The sequence below is a fragment of the Macaca fascicularis genome, chromosome 13, assembly GCF_037993035.2.
Source record: "Macaca fascicularis isolate 582-1 chromosome 13, T2T-MFA8v1.1".
In the NCBI taxonomy this organism is placed as follows: domain Eukaryota; kingdom Metazoa; phylum Chordata; class Mammalia; order Primates; family Cercopithecidae; genus Macaca; species Macaca fascicularis.
In genome coordinates, this window is record NC_088387.1 from 16481871 (window position 1) to 16496534 (window position 14664).

General features: G+C 49.5%; 1 protein-coding gene across 2 annotated transcripts in view; it reads right to left on the bottom strand.

The window, feature by feature from the left end:
• Nucleotides 1-13768, bottom strand: part of EDAR (ectodysplasin A receptor) — a 94225-nt gene extending 80457 nt beyond the window's left edge. For both annotated transcript variants that reach the window (XM_065526787.2, XM_005575225.5), the window contains exon 1: nt 13496-13768. The gene's annotated coding sequence lies outside the window, so the exon portion shown is untranslated. The remainder of the gene's footprint in view (nt 1-13495) is intronic.
• Between the last annotated feature and the right edge of the window lie 896 nt (nt 13769-14664).

The following is a 14664-nucleotide window of genomic DNA, read 5'->3' on the forward strand; positions in this document are numbered from 1 at the left end:
GGGATTGAAAATGAGGCTCGCAGGGTTTTCAGCACAAGGCTCTTACCCATTTTAAACTAACTGCGGAGCTGTAAGCATCATCTTTGTTCACAAAAAGCTCAACATTCCACTTGCAGGAGAGTAAGACCATCCTGTCCATCCATTCTGCAAATAGAAATAATAAGAAAAATAGAAATGCCACATATTGACGGTGTATTTTGTGTTAGACACTATGGTACCCTGTTTATGGACATTATCTTAATGATTTACACCATGAAAAGTAGACATGGGCATGGTGGCTCATGCCTGTAATCCCAGCACTTTGGGAGGCCGAGGGGAGTGGATCACAAGCATCACGAGTGGAGGCCGACGTCAGGAGTTGGAGATCAGCCTGACCAACATGGTGAAACCCCACCTCTACTAAAAATACAAAAATTAGCACGCCTGTAATCCCAGCTACTCAGGAGGCCGAGGCAGGAGAATTGCTTGAACCCGGGAGGCAAAGGTTTCAGTGAGCCGAGATCGCACCACTGCACCTCCAGCCTGGGTGGCAGAGCGAGACTCTGTCTCAAAAAAAAAAAAAAGAAAAAAAAAAAAGAAAAAGAAAAAGAAAAAGAAAAGAAAAGTTGCAAATACATACAGAGTGTTCCCTGGGAACCCACACCAGTTTTCCTTTTAGGATCTTACATGATGCGATACAGTGGTCATCCCTGATGAACAAATACTGGTGCATTATTGTTAACTGAATTTCATACATCTTCAGATGTCCTTAGCTTTCTCCTAACGTTCTTTTTCTGTACCAGGATCGCATCCAGCATCCCACTTTACATTTAGTCATCATACCTCCTTAGGCTCTTCTTGGCTAACAAGACAATTTCTGACTTGCCTTGTTTTTGATGACTCAGAAGTTTTAAGGAGCACTGCCCAGGTGTTTTGTAGAACCCTCCTCAACTGAGAGTTGTCAGATGTTTTTCCCCAGTGACAGACTGGGGGTATGGGTTTGGGAGGAAGACCACAGAGGCAATGTGCCATTCTCATCACGTGAATGGTTCATGCTACCAGCATGGCTCAGGATTGCTAATGCTGGCCTTGATCACTGGGATGAGGCAGTGACTGGCAGGATTCCCCACTGTGAAGTGACTCCTTTCGGTGCTCCTCGGAAGGAAGTCTCCAGGTGGAGCACACACTTAAGGGAGGGAGTTATCTGCTCCACCTCCTCAAGGGCACAGCATCTACAAGAATTGCCTGGAGTTTCTCTACACGGGAGACCTGCCTCTTCTCTGTTATGTATTTGTCCATCCGTCCATCATTTATTTTCAGTGTGAACACATGGGTATTCATTTTAAACTCCGGGTTATAATCCAATATTACATTATTTATTTTGCTGCTCAGATTGTCCCAGCTTCGGTGACTGGGAGCTCTTTTAATTGGTTTGTGTGTCCCTTAGACATGCTCCCATTTTTTTTTTTTCTTTTTCTTCTTTTTCTTTTCTTAGGATCTCTTCACTTTCTAGCACTACAAGGTGCTCCAGGCTCCTCTTGTAATTTCCCTCCCCCAGCTCTGGAGTCAGCCGCTTCTCCAAGGAGCCCTGGTTCTTTTTACTGGAGATTGGCATTTGAATCCCAGATCTGGGTGCACAGTGAGGACTGACAAATGCTAAGATGAAAAGGTGTCTGAGGGTGCACTAAATCTAAAACTATCCAAATACCTCTGACTTCCCAGTTTGGAAAGAACAAGCTCCCATTTAGAAAGACACCTGTGCTGTGATCAGCACGCCAATAAGGAGGCGCTGAATGATTCCAGTGGCCCCCACTAGCCTGGGCCTGGGTTTTCCTAGATGGGTAAGGCTAAAGGGTGCCAACGTGCCCTTCAACCCTGGCTAGGAGGAGTGACCACCCTGCCACGGCCCAACAGCACTGCCCATGCTGCCCAGAGATGTGGTGGCTTCTCAGCTCCACTCCTGAGGAGCTCACCCTTTCTTTTTTTCTTTTTTCTTTTTTTTTAGATGGAGTCTTGCTCTGTTGCCCAGGCTGGAGTGCAGTGGCACAATCTTGGCTCACTGCAAGCTCTGCTTCCCGGGTTCACGCCATTTCCTGCCTCAGTCTCCCGAGTAGCTGGGACTACAGGAGGCTGCCACCACGCCCGGCTTATTTTTTGTATTTTTAGTAGAGACGGGGTTTCACCGTGTTAGCCAGGATGGTCTCGATCTCCTGACCTTGTGATCTGCCCGCCTCGGACTCCCAAAGTGCTGGGATTACAGGCGTGAGCCACCGCGCCCGGCCAGGAGCTTACCCTTTCTAAGTGTTCCTGAACTGGAAGACTGTTCCTGGGTGTGAGGTGGGACTGGGGGCATCTGGACGTCCTCCCTCCTGGGACCTGGCTCTCACTAGGAGTCACTGTTGTTTCAAATGCTGACAAAGCCCTGGAGATTCCCCGGTGAACAGAAGGCCTCAGAGCTGATGGTGGAAACAGGACTTGGTGTCTGAGGGACCCACAGAGACCTCCGGACAGCTCCTGCTGAGTGCCGCGCCCTCTTTTCTTGTTCTACTTCTGGTTCACACACTTTTGAAGCCTTCATCAACCACAAGACATCACACTAAATGACACAGTAAAGAAACGACGGCCATTTGCTTTTTCTCTTATCCACAGGCAGGATCTATGGCCTCTGTGGATGTAGATGAAACTCCTCAGGGAGCTTCTATTCTCGTAGAGGAACTCCAGCCACCTTCATCCATAGAACAGGGCTGCGGTTCAAAGTCGTTCTTCCTTCTCCCAACAAATGGTACTGACATAGGGAAGAGCCCAGGGTAGGAAGACCAGCAAGGGGCCCCAGAGGGCAAGGCTACACAGGTCCCGCGCTGTAATGCCAAGTGCAGGGCCTGCTGAGCTACGGCCTTCACTGGGAATGGTCTATGGAGCAGAAAAGGATCCAGGCAGGGCGTGGAAGTGTTTTAAGGGGTAGATACACCATCCATGTCTAGAACATCTGATTACATCTCTGTGGTTCCCAATAATCACCGTTGTATTAGGTGGCCAGGTCTCCTATTAAGTACAAAAAGCTCATTAAAAAAACAAAAATATCAAACTTGGTCGACTCTGCGTGTCTTTGCTAATCTGTGGGTTTGTCATATTTGGTAGACGCCTCAAGAGTTTCACAATGTATTTCTAGAGGGTAGAGCTCCGAGGGAGCCACGGGCTTAGGGAACACGCAGATCCTCCCAAGGAGGCTGAGGTTCAGAGCACCGAGGAAAGGCTTTTTTTTCTTCTTTAACAGTGGCTTTTAATACATAATTTATTTTAACTATTCCTATTAAAATATTAGAGCGACCTAGTTAGAGCCTGAGATGCAGTGAAGTTCGGTCAGAGGAAATGCGTTCTGTAGTGAGGCAGAACACCAGCAGAAGCCGCCCAACGCTGCGTAGGCTTCGGTATGAAGACCGTCTATCGGTACGCTGAAGAAAAGACGGGAAAATCCGTACTGAAAGCAGGAGGGCACCAATGAAGTTGTTAGCACAGCTGCAAATCTGGTTAAATTAAACCCAACAGGCAAATAATCCACATACAGAGCAGAGGGAAGCAGATAATGTAAACTCCAACGAAGACCACTTGAAAGCTTTCCAAAAGGAAACCATTAACCCGGGAGAGTTCTCAGCAGGGGCAGGAGGGGGTGTGGTGTGTGAAGCACAGACATTCCATTTCCAATGAGGCATCGACTCAGTAAGCAGAGAGGTGCCAGCTTCAAAAACGTTCAGTGTTGTGGAAAATGAGATTCACCGAAAACTCGGAAATGCGGAACCATCTGAGGATGCCCAGACTCTCCCTCCCTCTCACTGTGTTTCTCCATCCACCGCCCCAGTACTTGACCCTCACCTGAGGAATAGATCTTTCTTGCTGTTGGGTAAAAGGAGAATCTGCACCTTAGAGCACCTTAGATGCAGAATCAAAGGTGTCATCTGGTCGGGGAAGTTCAGAGTCAGATTTGCCTCTTCCATTTGGTGAACCTCACTCCTCCAACACTCTTGTTTGCAGGGGCTGACCCTGGGCTGGGCTGCCTCCTGCCCTACCACTTCCCCCAGCCTGGTTCAATCCCCATCCCAAGCTTTGGTGGCTCTCTCTCTCTCTCTCTCTCTCTCTCACACACACACACACACACACACACACACACGTATGGCATACCCTTCAGCAGCTGAAGCGGGGGGGAGGTTGGAGAAAGCAAGCTAGTAAGCTAGGGGCATGTCAGGTGGTGGCTGGGGACCTGGAGACCCTGAGCCAGGCTGCTGAGGTGCAGGGCTGTGGAGAAGAGAAGCCCCTCCTGCCTCCCTACCCAGGGTCAGATTAATCATGAAGGATGCAGACGGCAGGAACTGCAGAGCAGAGGAGTGCTTGAGCAGGTCCAGGCAGATGTAGCCAACAGAGGAGCCACCAAGGCACACGCCACCAGCCAAATGGGTCCCTTGAATAAAGTTTCTTCACTTTGGCCATCTGACATGACATGCTTCCCTCTAGGCCCTGACAATCAGCTTGGCTCTGACGGGCAACACATGGGTGGGGGAACACCTGGCATCACAGCTAGGGGGTGGGAAGCAGGGTGCTGTGGCTCTATTGCGCTGGCTGAGATGAGGCAGGCACGTGACTCTCCTGGCCTCTGCTTCTTTACTTGAAAATCAGTGTGATGCACTCACCTCCCAAGCCTGCTGTATCAGTGATCATGGACACACTCACACTTAACAGATCGGCCATTGTCAAGTTCAACTGGATGGTGTGGTGCGGGGGGGGGGGGGGGGCGGCAGGCAAGTCACTCACCACTTCCTCTGCTCTCAACCTGATACTGTACTATTTCAAGGCCTCCTGGTTTTTCTTTAACCCCAGCTCATTGCATTCTCTTCCCTATTTGCTTCACTGATTCCGGACAGTTCTGCAGTGAGAGAATCCCAGGGAGGCCCATGTGAGTCACATCTCGAAACCTCTGCAAAGGTGAGGAGAGCAAAAGCCCCCTTGGGAGACTCTGGAGAGCAAGGAGGAAACTGCCGCTCCCGCTCTGGTGGGCATGTCCTGCCCCTCACCTCAGCAGCAAGTCGTGATTTTAAGCTAATGCTTATTACTCACCAAGTTCTAGGTTCAAACATATATAATATTTATGTGATATTACGTGTGTCTGCATAAGTTGTTTAGTGGACACTATTATGAATAAAGGTAAAACGGGAGTTTGGTGGTGGGAGCTGCTGTTTTATACAGCGTGGGGCCAGGGAGGGTTTCTCTGATAGGACGATGGGTTAGCATAGAACTGAAGGGAATGAGCAAGACACACAGACATCTGGGGCCAGTGTGTTTTAGGCAGAAGGAACAAATGCAGCAGCCCTGAGCTTGAATAAGTGTGGTCAGAGTGGGGTCAGGGTGTCACTGGTGGGGAGGTGGCCAACCTGGCATCATACTCCATGGGGGCTGGCAAAGCCTGCGGTGTCCCCACACCAACCCCTGTGTAGCTGCCCCTTAACTGCAGGGTCCAGATGGCGTTTTGAAACCTGGCCAAATTGATAGATTGCTCCAAGGAAAGACAGGGACCTCTGATGGACTAGACCACGGGGAATGACTGCCAGGAAGAGGCTGAGGTGACCCGTTAAACTCAGCCCGTGAGTGCATACGGAGCGTGGGTGGGTCTTCCAGCATGCTCATGCCCCGTTCTAAGCACTCTGCCTGCCTTGGCTCTCGCAAATCCACACAATATTCCCATGAGGCAAGTATGTGACCTTCCCTCGGGGAATTGAAGTGACAAGAGTTACCCAGCAATGATGATCTGAAGTTCCACCACTAGCACGGGAAGGGGCTGGCTCTGGGACTGTGTCCACCTGAGGCTGGGCTCCTCCCCACCCTGCCGCCAGCATTCTTTCCAGAGCCGCACCCGCCCCAGGTGGCTAACCTGTGCCAGTCCAACCCCACCAGGACCAGTCCAACCCGACTTCAGGGAAGAAGAAAGGCTCCTGAGGTTGAAGTTGTCTGGCGCGTCTTAGGTCTGGTGTGACTGCTATTGTTAGAAGAATGACTGGCCAGGTCTGCTCTTGGCCTTGAGGATAGAAAGAGAAGCTTCCATTTTCCACTCTAGTTCCCAGCATCCTGCAGCCCACACAACACCTGTCCAGGACCTGGAGCCAGCCAGCAGGGCTGTCTGCTGAGGTGTCTCTGGGGAGCTCAGCCATGTTTAGCCTTTTACACATATGTCTATACCTAGACCCCTGCCCGATATATACTGTCCCCGCATCTGAGATAGTTATGATACAAGGTTAGACTTCAAGTTAATTTGAAACAGCCCACATCATCCCAGCTCTCATTTCTGAATGAGCCCATGGAAACGACAGCAAGGCGAAGTCCATGAACTTACCAGGAGGGAGGTCTCAGGCAAGCCACCTCACCTCTCCAAGCCTTACTTTGCCCATGTGTGAAGCAGTGATGACTGTCTCTATTTCACAGGACTGCTGTGCAGATTAAGACGGAAATGCTAAGAGTGTAACAAACGCCCAATAAATGTGGGTTTCTTCAACATTTATTGAATACCTACTCTGTGCAGCCACTGTGCTAGGTGCCAGAGAATGAACAGACGATGCTCCCCGTCCTCAAAGAGGGTATAGTCAGTGCCATGGCGGGGACAGATGTTTAACAGCTCAGTCACAGCGCAGTGCAATTTGGCTATCTCTCCTATTTCCTCCTTTCAATGCTTTAGGCCACGAGAATAGGGGCCAGGTCTTCTATTTCTATTAGATCTTCTCACAAAGCCTTGAGTAAGATCTAGAGCCCATTGCATTACGGCAAATGCAGTGTCCTCTCTATGCTCCAGCGTAAACAGGAAAGCAGCCACCTCAAACCCCATCCAGCCCACATTGGGAGAGCCGTTTACAGAGATGAACCCATGGAGGTGGGTGGAAGCCTCAGACCCTCCCCGGTGGGAGGCTATCCCACCACCAAAGGCCTGCATCTCCAGAGGCTCCTGCTTTAACTGATGCCGCAGGAGGCATGCAGCCAGTCCTTTGAGAACTAGGGACATTGGCGTTTGCCAGTGTCTCAGTTCTGTTTATTCTGTAAACATAAGGAGGAGCTCAACATTCTGTTGTACCTCATTTTGCAATCTTCACAAAATAAATATTTGCCTTCAAAAGCAACAACTGTGATAATCATCAGGATAATATTCTCCAGCGCCATTTCCCTCGCACACGCCAGGCACCGAAGGCAAGTCAGAGTGCTGTGTGTGGTCTGTTTGGATAATAATTTTCATCTGGAAACCTCAAGTTGGAAACCAACTGGCAGTAATTCTAGAGAAAGTTTTGTCTCCTGGTTTTAAGAGATGACTCAAAACCGAGTGTCCTGAGTCACCTAAGTCTCCTTGTTTTGGTTACCTCTGCCCATAAAATGAGAAGCAAAATTGCTTAGTGAGTGCTGGCGGGAAACTTGGACATTGGCAGGGATCACAGTGGCCACAGAACAAGGACTGGCCATCCAGAGAGGCCAGGTGCTTGCTGCATGTGCAGGGATGGTCTCTTTCTCTCCAAATCTCTCTAAGAATGAGCTAAAATTCAAAGAGTTCTGCTGAATGTAAATGATACTTATTAGAGATTTTATTGCCCATAAAGAAACCCATCAACAGAAAACCACACTCTGCAAATCTACCGATGCATGATTAGTTTGTGCTGCTTACAGATCCCACTCTAAACTCAGCTGTCAGTGCCCTCCCTCGGCCACACTTCTTGGAGATACAGGCTTTCTGCAGGGGATGCCGCATGTCAACAAACACATCCCCAAAGTGTATACTCTGATTTATCTTCTTCATTATGGACAGGAGGCTTTAGGAACAGCCATTTTGAGTCTTTATTAAGGACTAAATCTTAAAGAAAACGAACCTTGAGACTCCTCTAAAGTACCTTTTAGGGATGCTCAGTGCATTGCCGTACTTTTAAGGATTAGGATTTTTCTGGGCCAGAGGTAATGTTTATTATGCATGGACACAGAGCCTCAATCCAAACAGTAAACCATAAAACCACATCTAACTGGGTAAATAAGATCAGCCAACTTAATAGACATCTGCATCCCACTGGAGCATTCCCTGTGGACTTGCACTTTCCTGTATTCATCAGACCCCAACCAGACATCAAGTCAACAATCCTGCGCTTCCAGCTCCTCCCTCATGATCCATCTGTCTGCCTTGACTGCCCTGGACTTCCCAGAGACAGGTATCTTCCTCCAGGCTGACTTCCCTCCTAATTGACCTCCGTCCTCCAGTTACGAGGAAGGAAATCAAACTTTCCAAGTGCTGGTGGCTCTGTGTGGGACAGGGCAGGGAAGCCAGTTTCTCCCCAACTCCAAAGGCCATATGGAGTCAACAGGAACAGCTCTGGCATGCTGGCCCAGGGCATCAGTGATCTCTGAACCCATTCTCCAACAGTTTTGCCAACTGAGCTGTCAGGGAGCCACTGTGTCCCTACTCCATCACTCCATCTCGTATCCGATGCTGGAAGGTGTCCCTCTTTCCAAATGAGGAGGAAGCGAGTGCAGCTGGCCAGTGGCTCTGCGACTATGGGAGTGTCCCAGCAGGGCTGCAAGGAGGGCAACTGCGATGTCTGTTGCTGAGTGTTCTTTCTCTGCACAACTTATTGAGTCTTGATAATCTACTTTCAGATTTTTGGAAGTGTAATCACGTGTTTCAAGTTAGGGTCTTTGTAATTTTTCTCACAATGGATCCCTTTGGCACGTGTTAACGGCTAAGGGAGCAGGTGTGGGTGGAAATGGATCATTCCTCTCCTGCCAGCCCTCCTGCTGCCTGCCCTTCCTGCCCTGCACCCCAGCCAAGCCAGCTCTCTCAGGAAGAGGCTACTTGGAGACCCAGCTCCTTAGGAGCTAATACTCAGAATACAGCAACCGGCGTGGTATGGGATGGGGTGGTGTGGGCACTGACTGTTCCAGAACGACACAGGGCGTGAGCCACCATGGCTGAACTTCTGCCTTGACTTGACTTCTATTTGCCCTTCTGTCACACTCAATGAGAGCGCAGCCCCCTTGCCACGGCTCGCTCAGGCTCCTGGTTCTCCTCTCCTCCTGTTCAACCCTCCTTCCCCTCTGCTCTGGCAGCACAGCCTTCCTGCTGGTGCAGGAACATCTCCAGCTCACCCCACCCCAGGGCCTCCTTTCTTCCGGGTGTCCTGGTTCACTCCCTCATTTCATCCGGGTCTTTACTCAACTATTTCATTTCCCAAGAGGCCCCCACTACTACCCCGGGCACCTTCTTTCTGCCTGCCCTGCTGGTTTGTTTTTTTTTTTTTTTTCATGGCGCTGGATTTATGCATTATGGCTTCTCTCCTTGTGGCAGAATCTAAGTTCTGCGAGTGCAGGGATATTCTCTCTCCTCACCCATGGGACCACTGTGTCACTCACTACATCCCAGCTTGGTGCCTGGCATGTAGCAGATGCCCATAAAACATTTGCTGAATGAATGAATGTGCACTAAAACCAATTTGAAATCCTGCCTGTTTCCTCCTGTGCATGCGAGATTCCGTGCAAACACGGGGTTGGAAATATGGCAAATGGAAGCTTTAAGAGAATAGATTTGGTAACGATCTGAGAGTCATCAAAACAGTGCATGCCCTCCCGTTTTTTGCTTGCAGCCTGGTTTTGCAGTGCTTTCTCTTAGGATTAAGGTATTGTTGGCAGAATCAACTCTTTTTTTATTTTCAGGAGACTAATACTGTATCATATTTCAGTATTTGGGCTCACTTTTTAGTTGCCTATATCTAGCCATTGAATGGTATCAGTTAACAATATCAGCCTTAAGCCCACTGCTAAGCTTGGCTTCTGCACTGCACTGCGGGTCTCAGGGCTGTCAGTAAGAGTAACGTGACTGTGGCTGTTATTGCTCTCATTGCTGATTTCATCTGACTCACAAGTGAAGGCGCGCCTTCCTCCTGTGTTTGCAGCAGTAGGTCTGAATTACCGTGAAGTGAGTTCAGCTGGCATGAGCTCGCAGGGTGGTGCAGCGAGGGCTACCACCACAGGTGCATCTTCCTCTGTGGGGCTCCTTATGGCCCACCTGTTTTCCATAGTCCTCTGTTTTGTCGGAAATGGAAAACGAAGGCCTCCTGGTTGATTGCATGTGTACGTAGGTGTATAACGTGATGGGCATTTCCAGAGTGTGCCTGGGCAAGAGGATCTGGGCAAGGGGGCAGGGCCTCCAGCTTCACCCGCATGTGTCTGCTCCTTCCTGGGGGCCAAACAGTGTGTTTGACACCCTTGGGCACGCAGCATTTGAGAAATAACAGGTGTCTCTGTCCCCAGAGAGGGTACCTTTGCTAACTAGGATTTGTTTGCTGTTGACTTAGGGGATGCTGATGTTCGAGCAGCTCCCTTGTCCCTAACTGTGTCATTGGAACAATTGGTGACCTTTCTCTTAACAAGAAGGATGAAGGAGCCCATTCATTCATTCATTGGACATATTTTCATGGAATGCATGATGTGCTTGGGGTGTGCTATCACTGAAGACTCTTCAGGTTGCAGGATCCCTTAATACACGACCTAATGAATGGCTGACTCCTGCCAAGAACCAGGGCAAAGCTTTTTCCATAGCTTTGACTGTACAGGGTTAGTTATCCTTGGGTAATGCTTTGTGACACTCTAAGGACAATGATGAAAAATTAAATATGGTCAAGCTCATTTGTCTCAGGGGCCAATGGGCTGTTGGGATGCCCGAGCCCCAAATGCCATTTTGAATTATTTTTTAGTTACTAGACTACCTTCGACTGAACCACCTACAATGGCCTATATTTGACAGTTTTTTCACTATATAAAAACTACAAACACTCTAACTTTTATCAGGAGGGTTCACAAAGAACAAAACTGAGATTGTTTCCTCTGGATCCCTCCCCGCTGAGGACAGGATATGAGTGTGTCTGGGGCTGACACGGCCCTGGGAAACTAAGATACAGGAAGGCGGGTGTTGCTCACTCCACACTTATTTTTATAATCCCTGGTGGCTGTCATTGCATCATCTCCTTGTGGGGGAAAATGTGGCAGTGTTGGTGGCAGAGGACACAAATTCTAGTCTCAGCCCCTCCAATTACCAGCGACAGGCTCCTCACAAGGCCTGCGCATTCCGAGTGCTAATCTAGACCGGTTCTTGGTGTTCCCATAATCATTATGAGCTGTGTGACTTTGGGCAAGTCAGTGAACCTCTCTGAGCCTCAATTTCCTTTTTGGGAAAATAGAGAAGACATTCATGAAAACGCTTTGTAAAGTGCTAGAGAAATGTTCAGCAGAGGTTAAATGACTAGGCATCGGCTTATGTTTCCTTGCTTTATTTTTTAGGAAAATAGTAACATTGGGGACTTAAAAAAATTCCTTCCTGTAATATACGAATTCAGTAAGGACAGAATCATAGGCAGTGAGATGGAGGCGGCAGGCTCATAGGCAGGGTTGGCCGGAGCTTTTGTCTCCTAATTGATCTAATGTGCTAAGTGGGCTTAATGTAAGTTAATTAATGATACTATTGGTGGGTGGAATACCTAGGCAGAGCCACAAACAGCATCAAAGGAATGAGCAGGCAGGTGTCATCCAGGATAATTGAGGCATGCAGGCAGCCACCAGGCAGGCTAGGAGGAGGGTGAGGGGAAACTGAGCCCAGCTGAGGGGTTGAGCCACTTGAGCAGCAAGGCTGTCTGCCAAACGCCATCCTGTTTACAGCTCCTGTATTTGAATTTCAGATTTGCTTGAGTCTTTGAAGCTGGGTTCCTGGGCGTTTCCTGGAGAATAAATTCTATTCTTTGGAAACCACAAAACGCACTCACCTGGACCCAGAAAGGAGCGTCAGGTAACCCAGCTTCCGTCTGTGGGCCTGTGACACCTGAGGAACTTTGATGAAGAGGCTCCCTATTTAACAGAGGCAAGTCGGTTTTGTGCTCCGTGAGATGGGGTAAGACCAGGTCTGTCTGCACTCCCGAGCAATGCTGGGCTGCCGCCCAATGGCAGGCACTGGGCTAGGCATTGAGGCTACCATGATGCCTGAGAAACGAAGATGAGCCCCTGACACTTCTGAACTTCACAAATGTGTATCCCCAACAAAATGGAAGTCCAGCTCACAAAAGCAAGAAACCAGGTAGCGGCCAGGGAGTGAAAATCAAGCATTTCAGGGAAATTGTATTTACTTTTTCCTCTCGAAGACCGGTCCTTCCAAGATTATCCTCCAACTGTACTGTCACAAATTAATCCTCCCACGGCACAGCCTGGCCCACTTAGGGATGGGGAGGGGTACAGCGGAGACCCCCGCTGATCACCACCAGGATCGCCAAACTTTCCCAGCTGTGAAGGGTGCACGTGGACAGTCATCGGAACAAACGCTTATTTCCCAACCTTGACTAGAGTCACTCTCTTTTTGGTAGCCTCTGTCAAAATGTATCTTTAAAGGCTTTAAGTGGCTATGACAGAAACCTCAGCGTATCAAGCCAGGAAAGACACATTCTCTATTTTAGATGCCTGGATCCCTTTTCTCCTTCAGTCTATTATGGCTCTTCACCTCTTTGTTACAGTTTCACTCTTGCTTAAAAAGTGTCTCAAAAATGCCACTTGAGAGCCACAGAGCAGTGGCCTGGGGACCGGGGAAGAGGACGGTGGTGCTCCTGCCTCTCCGTAAGTCTCCTCATATGCGTGTGCCCCTGACTGTGTGGCACTCCCCACTGACCGGCATTTGCCCTCGTAGATTTGAACTGTCCCTCTTGTTGCTGACCCAGCACAACATGGGCAGGGAAACCCAGTGGGAACCTCGCCTGCTGTCCTCCCTTCCCAGCCACCTTCTTCTCCCTGAGCTGATATCTCAAAGCCTGGCTGCTACGGGACGCTGGGAATCAGAGCCGGCTCCTGTCTAGGAGCCCAAACAGCCCCACTGTCTGTCAGAGTGTTGAGAGGAACCTCTTGGCTGGAAATGAAAACCTCAATCATCACAAATAGGTACCCATTCCCCTCCTTCTCTCCCTCTCCCCACCCCTCCACCACCAACACAGAGGCCAGGATATGGGGGGGTCTCAGGCATGACTGGATACCCTACTTGGAAGGTCTCTTAGGGCACAGCAGGTACACAGAGTTGGAGGCAGGTACAGAGCCCAGCTAGAGTCCCAGCCGCGCCTGCCTTCCCCAGTGAGCCAGGCACAGGGGCAAACCTGAGAAACATACTTTTCACGCTCCCTGGAGGAACCCGTTGCTTCAGTAGCCCAAATCTTAAAGCCTGTGAAGCGCACACAGAATTTGGCTCCCTAACCAAATGTGCAACCAACAGCAAAATGGGGTTTCTGATGTTTTCCTGAAAACAAAGGAACAATCTCAGGTCTTATAACTGGTAGCGCAGACATACTGCAATCGGTAAAGCTTGTTCAAACGCAACCCAAAAATGACATGCATTTCAAAAATGCACCCAGGCTCTCTCCCAGCCCATGACACCTCCGTCTCGGCCACAGCTGAAGAGTTTAGAAAACCAGAGGAAAGGACCAAAGCTTACCCGGCTTCTGTTGTGGGTCAGCTTCAGTCCCAGCAGAAGATGGGTCTGTGAAGAAAGCCAGGTACATCCAGTTCTGGGTGACAGGCTTCACCGGTGGCTACCCTGGCAGCCCTCTCAGAAGCAGGTACTCTATGTCCTTAGGGGCCAGTAGGGCTGCCTGGGACCTGGCACACCTCTCTGCCACCAGCCTTGCTTCTTTTCCTTTCAATTTAAAGGGCTTCCCGGGAACTCTTCCTTTACTGCTCCCCGTCCTGTCTGCAAGTTTGGAAACGCAGTCCTTGCGGAGGGGCTTTCCCTCATTGCAAACTCACCTGCACCATCTAGAGGTCTCTCCCAGCACTGGAGAGACTGGAGCGGGCACGTTCAGCCCTGCTGCCATAGGTCCCTGGCACACCTGGCTCTCTGGACGTCTGCCCCTTAAGAGATCTGTTGGAAGGCATAAAAATCATTGCCTTTTTTTTTTTTTTTTTTTTTTTGCTGGGGTGGGGGTCTTGCTTCTATCAGAGCCTTTAGGCATGGGAGTGCTAAAAACCTAAACTAGCATTAAAATATCATTAATCAAAGCTTGTTCGTAGAAGGACCCCCCACTGAGATGGCTACAGGCATGGGTGCCACTGCACGATTAGCTTCCAACATGTCTGTTCACATTCTCACCCATCCCCCGCACATCCCTCAGGGTTTGAGCCACCAGGACTGCTCTTCCTTTCCCTGGACACCTCACACCACCAGTGTCTACCCATGTAACTTCAGATAACCATACACACCCCCTGTAAACTAGGTAATTAGGAAGCCATTTGAAACACAAACATTTTGGAAGGACATACCTTTCAGTATTGGGCAATTATTTCTCAAAAAGTAAATGATGGGGGCGGGGGGGAACCAGCCTTAAAATAATGTAATTCTCTTGTCATTTTCTCCCTCATTCACACCTACACAGATAAATACAGGAACAGAGCAGCTCCTCCAGGCTAGATTTCTGTGTTCTCCTTTTCCATCTTGCCCCCTCTGTCTTGGAAACCTACAAGGTAACTCACACGTGAGAAAGTAAGAGCTTAAGAAAGAAACAGTCTGGGCATGGTGGCTCACACCTGTAATCCCAGCACTTTGGGAGGCCGAGGCGGGTGGATCACTTGAGGTCAGGAGTTCAGGACCAGCCTGGCCAACATGGT